The 16,116-nt window shown below is 35.0% G+C and overlaps 1 protein-coding gene across 1 annotated transcript in view; it reads left to right on the plus strand.

Moving 5' to 3' along the window:
• Positions 1–5,095: 5,095 nt before the first annotated feature.
• The window catches only part of LOC134752369 (CUB domain-containing protein 2), a 369,359-nt gene continuing 358,338 nt past the window's right edge, over positions 5,096–16,116 (plus strand). The window contains exon 1 of the mRNA XM_063688053.1: positions 5,096–5,371. The gene's annotated coding sequence lies outside the window, so the exon portion shown is untranslated. The remainder of the gene's footprint in view (positions 5,372–16,116) is intronic.

A 16,116-nucleotide genomic window follows, 5' to 3' on the forward strand; every position in this document is an offset into this window, starting at 1 on the left:
AAATTGAGAAAATTTTGTTCAACGCCTGTCCATGTGAGTGATCATCCATGTTAAACAAGATGGTGAAGTACGAATGGATGGTGAAGATGGTTAAGTTTAATAATAACTAACAAAGATGTCACTTTAACACAGGTGACCTAGCTAAGTAGTGCCTAATTTGCTCGATATGTGGTGACATCGTGAGGTCGAAACGGGCCGATTTTTAGGGTTCCTTATCCAAAGGGTAACAACAGGACCCTATTACTTACTAGGACTCCTCTGTCCGTCTCTCCGTCTGCATGTCACCAGGCTGTGTCTAATGAACCGTGATAGCTATTAGACAGTTGAGATTTTCATAAATGATGTATTTCTGTTGCCGCTATAGGAACAAATACTAAAACGTACGGAACCCTCGGTGGGCGAGTCCGACCCGCACTTGTGCGGTTTTTAGAGTTTCGAGCGCTTGATTTCGTGTGGCTCCCTTCAATATATCTCCACTACTAAGCATTTCAATACTTTTAGAAATTCAAAAATCTGCCAGGTGGTTTGGGTCAGTGAGGGCAACTACCAGATCCCGTGCTGCTACGTGAAAATGGTCTTAGAAAACCTTCCCTCAATTTCAAATTAATGAAGATTGGGGTTTACCGATTTTGGAAAAAACATAGGTACTTACAGGATGCAAGAAAAAGATCATTTTTGACAAATGTCTGCGGCGCCCTTTTTCTCTTACCTACAAGCTTTTCACTGTAGGGTAGGGCAAAGCTCAACATTCAAGTCTTACATACAGGGCGCCTGCTTTACGCTATGAGGTCCCTAAGCGGCCCTATGCGGTCTTCGCAATAACTTTTCCACGCCACGTTTCACGTCAACCACTGCGGCTGTGTCCCTAATAGCCTTTTCCCATGTTTTTTTGATGCCAATCGATCCCATTCCTATCCACGATCAAAAGCTTGTATGGGACCATAAAAAACTTCGCCTAGGAAAGCAATTTGTATGAAATGAAAACTTTTATTTTTCACATGCTTGTTTTTATGCCAATCGATTCCATTCCTATCCAGTATCAATAGTTGCATAGGTTTCAACTAATGGTAATGTACCTACTAAAAAGCCACAATAATTTTCAAAGCGAAATTTATAAACCTAGAAAATATCATGCTGAAGCGATCAACATCAAAATCAAAGTGATTTGTTAAAATAAAGTTAGTCGAAACCGTTTTCTCCCGAAATGGAAATTGTATGAAAAAAGTACCTATTGTCTATAGCTATTCTACCCTCTTATTTAAACCATCCTAGCCACATCCATCTTAAGCTATGCTCGCGAGGTCTACAGCTCACAGAGCCACTAGTTTTATCCTTAGTAGATACAAACAATGAATAGCTTGAAAATACTGCGTATTCACTGAATGAATAGTGTTAATTCTTAAACTTCAAAACATTTTTTTTCTAATGGAACCTTTAGCCCTACTAAGTAGGTGAGTACTATTTTTGTCTATGAAAGTAAGCTACATCTTAATGTCACAATAAAACAAACACATGACAACGTAGCAAAACTACGAAATAGTTATTTACGATACAAGTGCGGAAAAGAGGAAATTCGAAACGAGTGGCGATAAATTAAAACACGACCGCAGGGAGTGTTTTAAATCGACACGAGTTGCGAATTACCTATTCGCACGTGTATCGTACAACGTTTTACAGTACATATGGCCCTTTAAACTTTCGACATATGCACAAAAAGTGCACTTTACGCACAGTGCGAGAAAGTAGCACCATATGTACTGTAAAATAATACAAGGAACCATTTTCTATATTTTAAAATAAGCTGTATTTTAACATTCAGAACTTTCATAAATAATTATGTGTTTAATATGTACCGCGAAGCTGAAACACCACCGTGCATAGTGAAGAGCTTTTTAGAGGGTCATCATCAGTACCAACAGCGGTAAGTAGGTTCTATCAGGACTGTATTTGGTGAAGGTGGTGCTGTGTATGTGTTTTTTATAAACCGTCACTCCTATGTGCTCCCATGCAATCGAACATAGCTTAGCTACCAGGATCTTACTGTAAAGTTACCTACCTTAACCACTGTATAGTTATACCTATATATATTATGTATCAGAAACAGTGATCAGACATAGGAAAGGCATTCCAGAAATTCTATCCGCTTACTTAGTAGGTTGAACATGATTACGCATACCAATAAAAAGGTGAGTATTTCCGAAGTAGGTACGTCAGTGGTGCTACGTTACCGCCGCTATACATTGAAACTAGGACTCATGTCCTGAGCTCTTATTTTAAAAATAGTTAACATAAATGGGTTAAAATAGTATTTTATTAATCATAGTGTATTGTTTTGTTATACTTGATCGTGTGTCTTGATTTATTGTATTCAATGTCACTTGCCACTTATAGCTTTCGATTTTAGTAATGTAGTCCGCATGATCGATTTTATGACATGAATGATACTGATCTACTGGTGTCTCTAGTTTGCGATGCTCTGATTATTTTATTACATATCTATCGGAAATGTTCATTCTTATAATATTGTAATTGTAATATGATAGAATTACGGGACATAATCGAGAGGACCCAAAATAATCAGGAACTGTTATTAACCTCAAACGTTCTCTGAAATTAAAGTGATGAAACATTTCATGCATTTATTTATTCTGAGATCTTAAATAGAAGTTTCTGAACCTAGCAGCACATTATTTTTACATGTAGGGTAGACTGGGGACAATTGAAACAATTTATGTGTGATGACCTGTAACTATTTCATTTTTACAGTTATAAAAATAAAGTTTGTTTGAAAGCCCTACCGCCCATGGTTATGTTATGATAGGGAATCAAAGAAAATGTGGGGGAGTGGTCCAATTGACCCCATAGGTGTGTTAATTGGAACACTATGTGAGGACGTTTGAAACACCATAATATTTTCGCAAAATAAATGATATTTTACTAATTCTAACCTATTTTTAATAATGCTCACCGTATACCACGAGATCAACTAAAGTTCGCAAACATATTAATAAAAAAATAAAAAAACCGGCCAAGTGCGAGTGGACTCGCGCACCGAGGGTTCCGTACTTTATAGTATTTGTTGTTATAGCGGCAACAGACATACATCATCTGTGAAAATTTCAACTGTCTAGCTATCACGGTTCATGAGATACAGCCTGGTGACAGACAGACGGACAGACGGACAGCGGAGTCTTAGTAATAGGGTCCTGTTTTTACCCTTTGGGTACGGAACCCTAATTACAATTAATCAGCATCTGAAAATCTTGCTTAATGAATGTATACGAAAATAAAATTGTGAGACTTCTAAACTTCTTACCTTCTTACCTTATTACCTTATACATAATAATCAAACTAGTTTTAATGCAACAATATGATATTACGATAAAGAATTTTAACAGAAATGCATACTTGTATTTCATACTACAGCTTGTTTCAATTATAACAATGTTTCAATCATAACAACAGCAAATATTATAGGATACAAATACTACCATTCTTTCAGTCGGTTATATTTATGTGGGGATTGCAACGCGGGGAGCGTTTAAAACGCTCTCCGCATTTAAAGCGTTTGAAACGCGGGAGAACTACTTATAAGGATATTTGAAACTCCATTTTTTTAAATAATACATCTAGATTTCTTACATAATATGTATAACTTACAAAAAAATCGGTTCAGTAGTTTAGATATAAACAAACAAACCATTTTTTTTTTAATTTTCTCAAAAACCTGCAGCATCTTAGGGTTAATATTTTGTGAAATAGCATCTTACATCTGAGTTAATAAATTGGCAAAACGGCAATCAATTTGGCTTCTGGGGCCGATGCCCCATACAAACACGGCTATACCCTTTCATCATTGTCCAAGAGATTTCGAGGTAGGTCCTATTCCGATATTTCCGATTGTGCTACTGGTCATTCCAGTACATAAGCTGCAGGCATTACACCGGGACTAAAACCAACTAGTTGTAACAGTAATAGGTACTTGTAGGTATGGGCACAATTGGTAACGAAAGTAATAGAAACTCGATGCGCAGAGCACAGAGGATTTTATGACTCGAGTTTACAATTTTAATACTACTCGTGTTTCACACAGTGTTTTTCATCAATCACATTTGCGAAGAACACTAAATTAAGTGCTAAATAAGGTAAAATTACAAATATCCTCCGCATTTTTTTTTATTGTTTGAAATAATACTCTCTATACCAGTCTCAATTACAAATTATTTCGCTTGCCGGCCTGCAATAAAAATCAATCTTTATTTTAGCTTAATATTTATCCTATTTAATATGCCTAATTGTTTTTTTTTATTATTATTTTTTTAAATCAAAATTATCTTTATTCAGTATTATAAAAGACATATATATGCTTACATTTTTATACAACTACTATATATCGTGCTAGACAATCTACTTAACTACTAGACATTACCTTATGACTCGATCAATACTGTTAAAGCAATTAAAATATTTTGGGACGACTTCAGAAATTATATTGATATTAGATTGATGTCATTATATTAGAGCAAAAAATAAATTCGTGGGTACAATACATTGATATCAAAATAAATTAGTGTCGCAATTAATGTTTCAAAATTCAGCTCTTGGGCGTTCACCTTGCCTTATTATTCGTCTAGACCATGATTACACGGCAACCTAATTGTTAGTAGCATGACCGCGATTACTGGCCTCATGCACGTCAAACGCCAGTTTCATGCAAATTTGCCGGCCAGCTTCGCATAAACCTCGCTTTTAACACGTCCAAATAACGAAAATGATGTTACTGGAATAAAGTTACATTTAAAAGTGTTTATGACGCTCGACGAAAGTTTAGCTTAGTCGTTAGTGAGTTTACCTCTATCGATGATTTTTCTGGGGTGTAAGCATAGTAATAAACGTATGTATGCTTTGTTCGTGAGTTATTAATTATTTTTTCTTATAAATATGATATAATATACAGGATATATATGATAATATTGTGATGTCCAGTAAACATATTGCAAGCTTATCAACTTTGGGATTAGGCCGATGTGATATTGTCTTCCTCCAAAATAAAAATCTTAAGTGCTCAAAAAGCCTACTAATGGCTGGTCGTAGCTCATTCAGTCCGTCGCGGTCGCTACGAGCGCGCAGTCGTCTACGGCGTAGCTCAATGCTACAGCGCTTCAGTCGTGCGTAACTTTGTGCAACTTGACTATTACAAAAATAAAGTAACTAGCCTACTTACTTGAATAAATTGCGATGTCTGATATTCTAGATTGCCTCATAGCATGTGTTTAAATAAATACAAATATGTTTAGTGACATTAAGGGAAAACAGTGACTGAATAGTGCATAACGGTAACCTACTTTTTTAGCTACGGCATAACACGGAGGTGAGTACTGAGTAAAGGCGACTAATTATATTTAGAACCTATTCAATAAATGTTAAGATTACTATATTGCTTATCATCTTATCAATGAACTGTATGCAAAATGAAAAACCGAGTACGGGTCTCTTAACGCTCTTATTTTAATACTCTCTCGGAAATCCGTCGTTCGCTGGTAATATCGGGAATCTTTTGAATACCAATTGCAAAATGGTTTTAGTATTTCTTTGCAGGCAAAATGCAATTTCGTTCGTGCTACCAATTGCTATGCAAAACGAGAAAGAGCGGTTGTGTTCGAAAGCACCATGGACTTCGTAAACATTTGTAGGTTTGCTGGCTGAATTTTATGCACGAGTTTACATACATAGGTATAACACTGTAAGTTCTTAGAATGGGCAACTTCAAAACCATGTACTAAACCTAATTTGGTTTGAAAATATAGCTTTTTTTAGTCATTGAGGTAATTTTTATTCCGTTGTTATTTGATTCTCTAAGGTTCTAGCAATTTTTCATCAAGTTATAACTTTGTATTGCGCGTTATTTTAATTTTTTTACAAGTTTCATTGTGACCTAAATAAGCTTATCACATTGAGCGCCGGGAACCCGCTCGGCGGGTTCTCTGTTCATAATCACTTTTTACAATTTTCATTGTGACCTAAATAAGCTTATCACATTGAGCGCCGGGAACCCGCTCGGCGGGTTCTCTGTTCATAATCACTTTTTTACAACTTTTATTGTGACCTAAATAAGCTTATCACATTGAGCGCCGGGAACCCGCTCGGCGGGTTCTCTGTTCATAATCACTTTTTTACAACTTTCATTGTGACCTAAATAAGCTTATCACATTGAGCGCCGGGAACCCGCTCGGCGGGTTCTCTGTTCATAATCACTTTTTTACAACTTTCATTGTGACCTAAAGAAGCTTATCACATTGAGCGCCGGGAACCCGCTCGGCGGGTTCTCTGTTCATAATCACTTTTTTCTACAAAGCAGGAAAACGCTGGGATTGGCTAAGAGTGTAGCGCTACAAAAACGTTGGCAGTGAATGATTTATAGTACTTTGGTTACATTTTTATAATAAAGCCCATTTTCGAACGACTATTCGTTAACTATTATAATTACAAATTTAATAATTTTCGCATGATCTCTTCTTCTTGTTTCGCTCTTTTGGATAATCAGCGAGAAGGACGTCTCTTAATAACTATGCAATCAATGATAGATACTGACAATCTAAGGTAAAATATGTGGCTTTCCATCAGAAAAGCCCTTATGCTTCATTTGAAATAAGGGCGTTTCTACCAGAATTTCGGTTGGAATTTCAGATATAAACGTACTTATTGCACTTGAAGCATAGGACCCTTCTGTGATGGAAAGCCACATAAGACAAAAGTAAAAAAAAAAACAATATGGATCTTTATGCCTAAGCAAACTTAAATCCCGATGGATACTCCTCAACCGACATACAAAACCGCCAAGGGCCCGTCATTTCCTTAAAAATTACAGAGGAAAAATGGGCCGTTTGCTTTTCAGGTTGGTTCTATCGTACATACAATTTTTATGCGATATCAAAAATAATTTTGAAAACAAAACAAAAAAAATTGCTCAGGTGAGGTAGGGGAGTATTGGGCAGTCGAGAGGTTCGGGCACCACCTTGTAAATCGAGACGTGTAGAAGATACTTAAAATTGTATACTTAGTATTCAAGACTAGTTACTGGCATGAAAGCTTAGGCTAATCTCATTCGTGATATTGTTTAGTGGTCAGTGAGTGTCACATGGTGTGGACGGTTTCGTGAGTGCAAAAAGAAGTATTTTTATGTGATTTCGAGCGAAATAAAAACATGATCTGTAAAAACACAACTAGATATAAGTTTCTGTAATTATATCTAGTTAAGTGTTTCCGAAAGTCTATGTTAACGTATCAATTAAAGTAATTCATTTGACTACAAAATCATACTTTTATATATTAGTGAAGTGAGCATGTGGGGAGCATTGAGCACTAATTTTAGAGGGAGGTTTGGGCATGCCCAATGCTCCCGCCTCTTCTGTTTGTTTTGGCAATCGGTGAAAATTGGCAATCGTCTGTCTATCACTTAGTTGGCTAAATTGAAGAAGTTCGTCACTATTAAACATCATGACTACTATAAAATTCATGCGTATGAGTAAGAATACGTAATAAATTTACGTTTCCCGAGCTTAAAAATATATCTAGGTATCCCATTGACAGACATTTAATTCAATTTGTCTGACCCAAAGATTAGTATACTTTAGATAAGCCTATCTGGGTAACATCGAATATTAGATCCAATTGGAAAAAAATATTTATTAAACGAAAAGAGTTGCTAATCCAATTTATTATGTATTTAAAAAAGATTACAGAGTATTGAGAACTAAATCTTTAGTATGTGTTTTTTCCCGTACTTATAAATTACAACAGTTAATTGCTGGTCGATTTCATTGCAAGTTTTATAGTTATATATTTTTTAATATTCAAGTAATTTAATATAAAAGAACGCATTTAACACAGTGCCCAAACCTCCCATTGAGGTGCCCAAACCACCCGACCACAGGGCGGTTTGGGCACTTTTGACATGGTTTAAAAAATCTCTTGCAATTTTAGGACTGCTTAAACTCAGTGCATCTCGCTAGTAACTGTATTATTAAGAATAATAATAGCTGCATCAATAAATTGCTCTGATATTTAGATTAAGGTAGTATTTAAAACTTGACAATTTAAAAGTGTTTGTTGCTAGGCCTATTTGAATAAAGATTATATTGACTTTGACTTTATATTGATGGAAGAGAAAGCGCAGCAATTTATATCAAGTCAATATCATATATAGTTTACACGAGTGTTTTGTACCACACACTTACTGCACAGCCGAAATTCACTCGGTCCAGTGAACATTTCGGAGGTTCCAGGAAACTGGCTAGTGGCTACTGCTAGTACAAAAGCTATTTATTCTAATATAAAACAGCTTACGCATATTTGATTCATTTAAATATCGTCGTTCGCAGAACTGATATAATCAGAAACACGGAACTAGGTGTTCGCAGAACTGATAGAATCAGAAACACGGAACTGCGCTCCAGAACTCGAGTTGTAGATGTAGGTGTCCAGACCGCTAAGCTTAAGTGGGACTGGGCTGGGCATGTCTGCCGCATGCACCCTGAAAGGTGGGCCAAAATGGTTACCGAGTGGGACCCACGGAACACCATAGATGGTGCTGGCCGGGGTGCAGGCAGGCCGAAAAGGAGATGGCGGGACGACTTGGACGCATTTTATCCGGATTGGCGGAGGAAACGAGGGGAGGCCTTTGCCCAGCAGTGGGACACTAAATTAGGCTAGTGAAAAAAAATATATCGTCGTAATAGCGGAACCTTTATAATAGGTATTATAGCATATTATTAGCATTTCATATAACAGTAAAACGGGTGAGTGATAAACAACTCGATCAACAGCGTCCACAGACAGAACGGTTGACAAAACGTTTGATCATGCGAATATTACCTATTTGTCCTAGGTAGGTAGGTTTTGGCTCATATTATATGATTGGGATCTGTTAATCGGCTAATAGCTTTTCACATATCAAAGATCTTAAGGTTGTCTCTTTAATAATTTCCTAATCGATTGATCTTATACCCAATATAATGCGAGTGGGATCAAAGACGTGTTCAAAGTTACCTCGCAAACATTCTCAATCTAACAGATACACGTCTGTATAGTGTCGGCTTGTGTAAACTGTTTTGTTGTTTTCTGATCGAAATATATTATTAAGATTAAGCAAATGTAAATTGGAAGGTTAATTTACATTCGCGTATTGCTTGGTAAGTTGTTCACAATATTTAAAAGGAAACACAATACAATACAATTTACATAGTATAATTTTCATAACACAATAGAATCGACTGATTTTAAGATTAATTACAGGTTTATGTTACGCTAAAATAACTGTTTTTTTTTTTGCGATGTGTCAGGAGAGCGAATAAACGTAATTGTATTTATTTTTAATGCATTAAAATTACACTAAAATATTCAAGAAAATCATTCTGTGTAATCAAATATTACAAAATTTCGAAACTGTTTTGCAGATTCCTTATTCGATGGATAAAGACGAAACTTTATTTTCGACTATCATCTACTACTCACTGATGACTGAAGTTCCCCTGGTTTTTTTATAAAGTTCCCATGGGCGCTTTTTGTCTCCCGGGCCAATTCGAACAATGATCTAGATATCAACTAGATATCCACTCTTTAAGATTTGCTTAAGACATTACTTAGACATCTAATGGATATCTAATGGATAACCCAAAACGTCACAATAGTTAATTGTAGCGTGAAATGACAATTGGTTTCTCGAATCGAACTGCAAAAGATAACTAGTTGAGAACTAAACTATAACGTATCTATTAGATATCGTATTGTTCTTGTATCTAGTAATTATCACGTTGTTCGAATTGACCGGTCCGTTATCAGACCAGCTTGATGATAAATTATTTATCATTATCCTTGATAATATAATATTAAGAGGAAACATTATCAGTGGTCATTTTTCCGTACACACGTTCTCGACATTGTTCTCTGGATTTTGGCCAAAGATAATTTTTCTTTATGAGTTCAAATATTACCAGTATCTGTGTCTGTACGTTTTGCTTTTTTGATATTCTTGTTTTTATAAGAACTATAACACTTTAAACTATAACTTTTTATAAGAACTTAGGTTACTTCAATCAAACAGTGCTATAAACGGCTAAATAAATGCCCCGTAAACAGACGCCTAGCATACAAAATTGGCAACAATAAACGCAAAAATCAAAACGGTCAGACAGATAATTTCTTTCTCACCTCATTTTCGGTTACCAAAATTCGTTACGATTGGTCAAATTTTGGAGAGTTAAAAAGGGGATGAAAGTTTGTATGGGGTTCAAGTTTTATTTTATGCTAGCAATTTGAAAATTCGTAAAAAGGTAGTTTATTAAAAGAGAAGAAACCAAATTTCAGCGTTTTTTGAAAATTCATCCCCCAAGGTGGTGAAAAACGGCTTGAAAGTTTGTATGGAGATCAAACATTTTTGTGAGTGCGGGACGTGAATCTTTGTATCTTTATATAGGTATTATTAGAATACAAGAAATGTTATTTCAGCGTTTTTAAAAATTCATCCGCAAAAAGGGGTTAAAAGGGGTTAGAAGTTTGAATGCATTACAAATGCTTTAAAACTTCTTAGAAAGGCATAATATAAGATAATATAGGTAAGCTAGGAACTTGAAACTTGGTAAAAGGGCATTATATTAAAATAGACGAAAACTGATTTCACCGTTTTTGAAAATTCATACCCTAACTTAGTGAAAAAAACTGGCCAAGTGCGAGTCGGACTCGCTTTTCAAGGGTTCCGTAAGGGTTCAAAGGGGTGTATTATACAATTTAAACAATGTATTTTTTATATGAAACGTGAGTGTGAAATGTCTTTAAAAAACCCGTAGGGGTTGGATCAAAAACTAAGTAATTAAGTCCGACTCACGCTTGACTGCAATTTCTAATAGGTTTCCTGTAATCTATAGGAAAAGATCTATTTTCCAAATTTTATACCCAGTAGTTTCGGAGATAAGGGGGGGGGGGGGGAATGGGCATTTTTTTCCTATTTTCTTAAATAACTTCTAAATTATTTATCCTAAAGTTATAAAAAGAATATATTTGAGATTATGTAACATGATATAGTTTGAAGAACTTTATTTTTTAATTTTCTCATTTACTTCCCAAAAGTGGCCCCCATGTTTAAAATTCATTTGTTTGCGTTTGTATCTTTGGGTCACAAACTTACATATATATATACCAAATTTCAACATAATTGGTCCAGTAGTTTCGGAGAAAATAGGCTGTGACAGACGGACAGACAGACAGACAGACGCACGAGTGATCCTATAAGGGTTCCGTTTTTTCCTTTTGAGGTACGGAACCCTAAAAAGGGTTGAAAGTTTGTATCGCGAGCGAAAATTTGTTTTTTAATAGTGGACCTTAAAATCTTCTAAGGGGTTTGACAGGGATTATACCGAAAACAATTAGGGGCTTGAAACTTCGTAGGTTGTGACAGACAAATCGAATGCGTTGTATAATTACTTATTAACAAAATAAATGATTAACCGTCCCTATATTGCTATCATTTGCTGCATAATGCTCTATCTCATGTAGAATATACATATAACCACCAAGATACAAATCCACGCCTACGAAGTCGCGGGCAACAGCTAGTATATAATAAACACACTATTTCCTCACCGAAAATACTGTTATTTTTCGGGTTTACACGACGAAAATTTGCTCGAAATAAAACTTGTTTATTTGGAATGTCCGAAAACCATTTAACGCATTTATTCGACATACCTATACGGTGGATTTAAGTGTGAGGTAATAAATACTTTGCACCCGAAAAGGCGGAAAATCCTGTACGGGTACGATTTTAATTATCTACTTACTTGTTGTCTATTCTCACAAGATTTTCCGCCTTTTAAGTTTTTTTATGGATGTTTTTGAATGCGTGAAATTAATCAATGCCCTATTATATAAATTCAAATAGGATATAATGTCACTGATATTTAACTATCTAACTTACTTACGTACTTTTTCAAAATATTTACACATTTAATCAAACAAAAAAGCAAACGAAAGGCAACCTAAATCTTTATCTATAATATTACAAAATTAAAACTAAAGTTAAACCTAGAAATGTACTTGGGTGGATTAACTTTTTTTTTTGGTGTTAGGGGGCGTCCCTTAATTAAGCGAGGCGTTTTTAAGTATTTTTTGACAATTGAATAAAATACAAAATGTGAATTTGCTAAGATTTATTTGGGAAACTAAACTACTACTATAAGTTATTTAGGAAGTGAAATTTGGTGAAAAATAATAACAGTACACCAAAACCGGAATATACTGAGCATTATTATATACCTACTTAAGTCTACTATTCGTTTCCATTTCCATATCTTCGTCTTTGGATAGGCTACATGCATGCCAAGAATCATGCTTGCTGCATGCTTTTATTTATTTATTTTATTTTTAAATACCGACCGCCTTAAGTACTTATGTTAAAAAACTTAAGAAAAATTGGGTTGCCATTATTGCCTTAATTAAGGTCGAATTAACTACGATCGACAGATCGCGTGAAAGAAATTCCTTGGGTATTTTTTGAAGCTCCTTTTTAATTAAGCTTTTTAAAAATTTGCAAAGATTGATTTTTGTTTGAGTAAGTTGCTAATACTTAATTGAGTTTTAATACAATCTTAGTTTATTTTTAGCTTTATTATATTGTTTATCTTGATAATTTATCGAATTTTGTAGAAATTATACGCACAACTGTACAACGCCAAATAATTAAGGGCTGTACGTTATAGATTAATTTGGAAACTAATTGAACGCAAAGTTATTAACTTGTAGTCCGTCGAGAAATCATCACGCCGCGCCCATCGAGACCTATCGCTGTCAAAATGGTGTTTCGATACGGTTTACCTTTCCAACCTGATGGAACTGTTATTAGTTTAGCTACACTATTATATCAGCATATGCTAATGCTGTTGAAATAGTGCCATAGTATTATGGCACTATTTGAACTCTTGTACTTAAGTTATACTTGTATACTTTAAACGAGTACGACTACTGTTTACGAGTATATAGGTAATAACCTTGACGCTAAGATTATTCAGTTATTTTAAATATTATTTTCTGCGGTGGATAGCTGCTGTAAATTTAAAACCACATTCACTCCGTGGCTTGCGTGCGCTACTTTCATGTCTATATTCAATATGTCAAAAGTACATACGTGCGACGCAACGCAATAACACATTATCAAATTAATGATAAAATGGTTATTTTGAGAAGCAAAATGGTATTTGGAAGTTATAGAACTCATAGTACCTAAATAATGGCAAAAACTATTGGTCCGCCGTTTTTTGATCAGTATATCTGCCATTTACACAACGATAATAAAATGATGAAGTTAAAATAAATGTCTGCCATCAAATAACCCTTTATTGGTCAATTACCGAAGTACTCGAGCAGTGTTGAACACCTGTTACCAAACCGCCCGCCACCGTTCGTGCGGTTAGGCCTACCACGGAACACCCACTATTAAAACAATCTCTGTTTTACTCTCTGCTAGTTAGTTATCTGCCGGTCTCCCTATGAGGTTGATTAATTCATTGACTTGGCGCTGAGTTAAAATCGTTGACTTTGAGGCATTAGTCCTTTCCTTAAAATTGTATTATGTCCAGAGATGTTATATTTATTGTCCAGAATAATCGAAATCGTAGTCGCGATTAGTCATTATTATTGATCAAAATAAAGCCGCGATCAAAACAGGTTCAACAACATATCTGTGTGGGTAGATATGGATAATTATGTGTATTTAATTAAAAACTTCAATAATACTTCATAATAAAATTGTTATAATTCATGAACTTAATGCTCAGACACTTTTTGATTTTGATTGCATTAACCCTTAAATCGATAACGTCCACTATACAGACAGACATCCCGAGAAAAAAAAACTGCACCAAATATTAAAACAACGATACTTTCCTAAGTGAATAATATATTATTTTTAAGTAAATAAAAAAAAAATTGGGAACCAGTATGGACATAATATTTTTGTCAAAGTCATACAGAACGCAAAAATTGCAAAGAAGCATCCGACAGACTGACATTTTTCCCATATTTCAATATTTTTTTATATGACAGTTTTATGCAGCGTTAAAACGTAATAGGTTACTAACTATTTCTTACGTGGCAGTATGATTTACATAAAAATGTGGGTAAAACACTTAAAAAGTATTTTGCCCGTTGTCGATTACACGGCACTTTTGCTACGTCTAGTATATTGGAGGTTGCCAAGTATGCGAAGAGTAAAATTCGCCACAATTCGCGCAATTAGTTATTGTAGAAACAAAATAAATATAAATATAATAGGTTTTACTCAAATTCAATCAATAAGTTAACATTATCAGTAGGTAAATGTATTTATAATTAAAAAATGCAATTATTCTGGTTATTAAAAAAAGCTTAATTTGACAAAAAAAACCTTATGCACATAAAGTGATGTATACTAGGCAACGTCCAAAATACTGGACGTCTTTTCATTACACGGCTATTTCATTAATTTACGCCGAACCTAGCAACGTTCAACATCCTTGACATATGTTTTTTTCGAAACTATTATAAAAAGATTTTTTCATGATTTTTCTACAATAAACAACCAACAAACACCAAAAAAAACGATACCACACAGTTTTTTTTTGGAGATTTTTACCCATGTCGTTTAAGGGTTATGTTTTTTTAATAGACGCTGTCAAATTGTACTGGTAACCACGGTAACTTCAGGTTTAACCTGTTAACCCCGGGTTAGTGGGAGGGTGCAAGTGGCGCTAAGTAACTTAAAACTCATGTCTTTACTGTTCTGTTGATTGTTATTGATTAGTCTTGTTCGAGACGGCTTAGCTCTGCGTTCAACTGTGAACACTAGATGTTGGATAACAGCAATTTCGTGGTAATTAACCACGTTTGCGATGCAGGCTTCAGTTTCTGTTTTGTTTAGTTTTAATTTGAAACGTTGGTTTTGGTTACTGTTCACATTTATACAACGGTGTTAATGAATAGCGAAGTACTTAGTGGTGCTTGGTAGCTTTTGGGGATTTTTTAAATTTTTAATTATTCTAATATCGCCATTAGACAGGAAAAAATATAGTTACTATGAAAATTCAGCCCAAAAAATATGAAAGTGGATTGATTTGGAAGTGGAACCATTTTACGTTGTCAATTGAATCGCTTAACTTCAAACTCGGGTGAATCACTCTGTCAGATTACGCGGCTTTGGTATTAAGTAAAGGGTAATAGGGTAGATATTTGCTGAGAGGGTCGAATGGATTTACCCGAGTTTGAAGTTAAGCGACACAATTAATGCCAACCTAAAAAAATAACCAGACAAATTTGACTCATCAAATACATATCTTATAACACAAAGTACCCCGCCACTTCTGTCTGTCTGTATCTATGTATGTTCGCGATAAACTCAAAAACTGCTGAACGGATTTTCATGCGGTTTTCACCTATGACGAATATAGTGGTTCCTGAGGCACGTGTAGGTGTATAATTTGTTAAGATTTACCTGTGCGAAGCGGGGCGGATTGCTAGTTTTAAATAAACATATTGGCTATGCCCGACTCTTTTAGATCATTCAAAACTGTTAAGTGGCTACGGTGTATTTTGCCGCATAGGTATTCAGCGCTCACGTGAATTCCCGAAGAAGGCTCGTCGGTTACCTGGCAATTACCCGCGGACAGTTTACGTATCGATGTTTTATAAATTACAGCTAAAGTCACTCAAAGTTGAATATTAAAAAATAATAAATAAAAACTCTGGGGCACTCTTATACAAATCCACCTAGCCCTACGGTAACCTCGAAAATATAGATAAATATTTACTTACTTAGAAAAAATCTATAACTCAAGAACAAATATTTGTGATGAATGCACAAATAAATGCTCTTACCAGGTTTTGAACCAGGGACCTCATGCTTCGTGGGCCCTACCGACTACGTAGGCTAATAATAGAAGGCCGTTTTATATTTAAAGCTGGGCCGTGTTGCATAATAAACTTCAACTAATATTACAAGCGGAACTCCTTTTCTAATAAGTAAAATTAGAAAAGGAGTTCCGCTTGTATTATTAGTTGTAGTTTATTATGCAACACGGCCCTGGTATCCTT

Source organism: Cydia strobilella, chromosome 2, assembly GCF_947568885.1.
Source record: "Cydia strobilella chromosome 2, ilCydStro3.1, whole genome shotgun sequence".
NCBI classification, from domain to species: Eukaryota; Metazoa; Arthropoda; class Insecta; order Lepidoptera; family Tortricidae; genus Cydia; species Cydia strobilella.